This window comes from Hibiscus syriacus, unplaced genomic scaffold (genome assembly GCF_006381635.1).
Source record: "Hibiscus syriacus cultivar Baekdansim isolate YM2019G1 unplaced genomic scaffold, ASM638163v2 tig00110781_pilon, whole genome shotgun sequence".
NCBI classification, from domain to species: Eukaryota; Viridiplantae; Streptophyta; class Magnoliopsida; order Malvales; family Malvaceae; genus Hibiscus; species Hibiscus syriacus.
In genome coordinates, this window is record NW_024062859.1 from 172,873 (window position 1) to 175,929 (window position 3,057).

The 3,057-nt window shown below is 37.3% G+C and overlaps 1 pseudogene; it reads left to right on the forward strand.

The window, feature by feature from the left end:
- The first annotated feature begins 564 nt into the window (after positions 1-564).
- Positions 565-1,807, forward strand: LOC120140074 (annotated as a pseudogene).
- Positions 1,808-3,057: the final 1,250 nt, after the last annotated feature.

Genomic DNA, 3,057 nt, shown 5'->3' on the forward strand with positions numbered 1-3,057 from the left:
TTTGGGAATTATCTAAGATTGAGCCTTAACTAACCTATTTATAGAGGAGGGGAAACTAATTAAAAGGTTATGACCTTTTGATGAAGAGATTGTTGAAAAGCTAATATGTATAATTGAATTGATGCAATTTTATACTAAATAATAAGTCTGTTCACCCAGTGACATAACTTATTATTAAAAAACATCAATTTTATTCAATTATTTATTAATTTTTCCAAAGTTATTATATCCAAAGAAAGAAACTCACCGCCACCCTTCTCGGCGGACTGATGCTTTGTTTCCCGAAGGGACTAAATTAGTTGCATGAAGAAAACTGCAAGATTGACGTAAACTGCGTCATACCAATGTTTTCTTCCTTCTTTTATATGTATGGAAAGTCAAAGAGTTTCTTCTCGATCCAGGCTTGTAGCAGTACAGCAAAAATTAACCTTATGCAAGAACTACTATATATTTATTACAAGCTCCGTCACTCTGTCACATATCTAACAATTCTAAGAACTGAATTCCAAAAGCAGAAAAAATAAAGTTTCTCGAGCTACTTTCTTCTCTAGAGTTGCAGTAAAAATGATCAGCACAGAAACGATAAGAACCATAGTTGGGATCGCCGGTTCGTCCTAAATTTACCATTAAATCAAATGATTAATATATATATGTATAGTATTGATTTCTTACTTTGAGCATGTTATTTCCTTTTATTCAGGAAATGTGGTCTCCTTCTTCTTGTTTCTCCCCCGCGTAGGCCTCGACTTACCGAATTGATGCTTTTAACTTGTTATAACTTGATAATTGAAAGCTAAGATTCTTTTTCTTTTTTCAAATGAGCAGCCTCACATCTTTAGAATATGGAAAGCTAAATCAGTTCAAGACTTCAAGCCAGATCAATATCTGGCAACCGTATTGAATTGCATGATGTGGGTTTTCTATGGTCTCCCCATGGTCCATCCCGACAGCCTTTTGATCATTACCATCAATGCCATTGGCCTCGTGATTGAGTCCATCTACAGTCTTCTTCTTATCTACTCCGACAATAAGAAGCGAGTTAGTATCTTTCTTTTACCATGTTCCATCCATCATGTCTAAGATAAGTGAAAGTTTACGTGATTTTCCTTTTGTTTGCGGAGAAGGATCATGTTATGCATTATGATCGAAGCCATCTTCATGGCAGCTGTAATAGAGATTACCTTGATTGTGTTTGACAACACCAAAAAAAGGACCATGTTCATCGGAATATTGGCCATGATCTTCAACATTGGCATGTACATTTCACCATTAACGGTCATGGTACGTGTTTCTAATTTGATTTCCCTTAGCTGCAGGAAAGCTGATAAGTATTTACACCACATGTAATGATCTGTGGACATTTTGGCAGGGTATGGTGATCAAGACGAAGAGCGTCAAGTACATGCCATATACTCTTTCCCTTTTCAACGTCTTGTGTGGAATTATTTGGATGGTTTATGCATTACTCAAATTTGATATTAACGTCTTGGTAACTCTCTACAAGCTCCACTTCAATACCTCCCTTTCCCTTTTTCTAATGTTACGTTCTCCTCGAATACTCGTCACGTATTTATATCCGACATTCACTTGTGTTTTGAATACATTCGTAGGTTCCGAATGTAGTACTTGTGTTTTGAATACATTCGTAGGTTCCGAATGTAGTGGGATGTATGTCGGGCATGATGCAACTCATACTTTATGCTTGGTTTTATAAAACTACAAAATGGGATGATGATGAGAAAGCATCAGCTCAAAAGGTTCAACTTTCCGAGATTTGACAACTCTATGGTGTTCATAGATTGAGTGTGTTGCTCATGCTTCTCCTATTAAGGGAATAAAACAAAAACAGTTGTATCAAGCATTTCAATTCCACTTTTATTGAATAAAATGTTTGGTTTCTGTTGAACTTTGTTGTCCTTAATTCTTATTAGTTTTCTACTTTATTATTATGCTTTGAACAAGACTCGTGCACACACGCACACATAATGCATCATTAAAAACCTCCCTAAACTTAAATGGAGAAAATAATCATTCAACTCGGTAACAAAAACAGAACCACAAACTACACTAAAAGGAAGTACCCTAAACTAATGCACAACAAGGAAGTATAACAAAACAAAACTGAAAACGACTCCCCCACCAAGAAACATACAAAAAATATCCACAATAGCCAATACAAAATGTAAACCCCAAATTTAATTAAATATTAAATAGAGAAGTATTAAAAAAATTCTAAGTCATTTAAAGAAAATTGGGGATCAAATTACTAATTTTGGATTATTTGGGGTCATTCTGCAAACTCCAAATTATTTCAAGGACCTAACACCAATTTTACCCATCCATTCTAATAGAAAAGGGCATGGCTAGGTGTTAAACCCATAACCTAAGACATTACCAACCATGCCTCTTCCACTGGACTACTTTACTATTTATGTTTTAAAATAATATATTTATTTGATCGTATATGTATCATATTAATTCCCAAACAAAACCCCATCAGCTAAACCAAGCCCTCGTCTGTCGTCCCTCCTGTCGTTTACTCTCCAACTACCAGTGACAAAACCGCCACCACCGGTGTATGTGTCGATTTTCACGTTTCTGATCGATCCCGGCGTTCGGTCACAACACCGCCACTTCTCTGTGCTCCCCGATGTTTTGCGAACAAACCCCAACCGATGGTGTCCCCTCGTCGTTGCTATGCCGTTGTTACTCGCCGGTCACCGTTGAAAAATGTTCGATTATTTTAAAATTTCACACTCCGTCGTAAATAACACATGCAGACTTTCGAGGTGCAAATCTACAAGACTGGAAAATTTCACGTCGACCCAATGACCAGAGCCGCCGCACGCTTTGCACTTGTCGCACCTTGTGTGTGGGCGTCGTCTGTCAACCAGAGGAGTGTTGACCGACTGAACTGATTGGATTGGTCTGGACCAAGCCGAGCCGAGCTGAGCCATTGAAAATGCTTTGACCGGTTGTTGATTTTTTTTGGGAACAACTATCCTAATGTTTTTTCGATGTTGAGTATGTTTTTAGGCCTGTTTCACTAAATTCGAA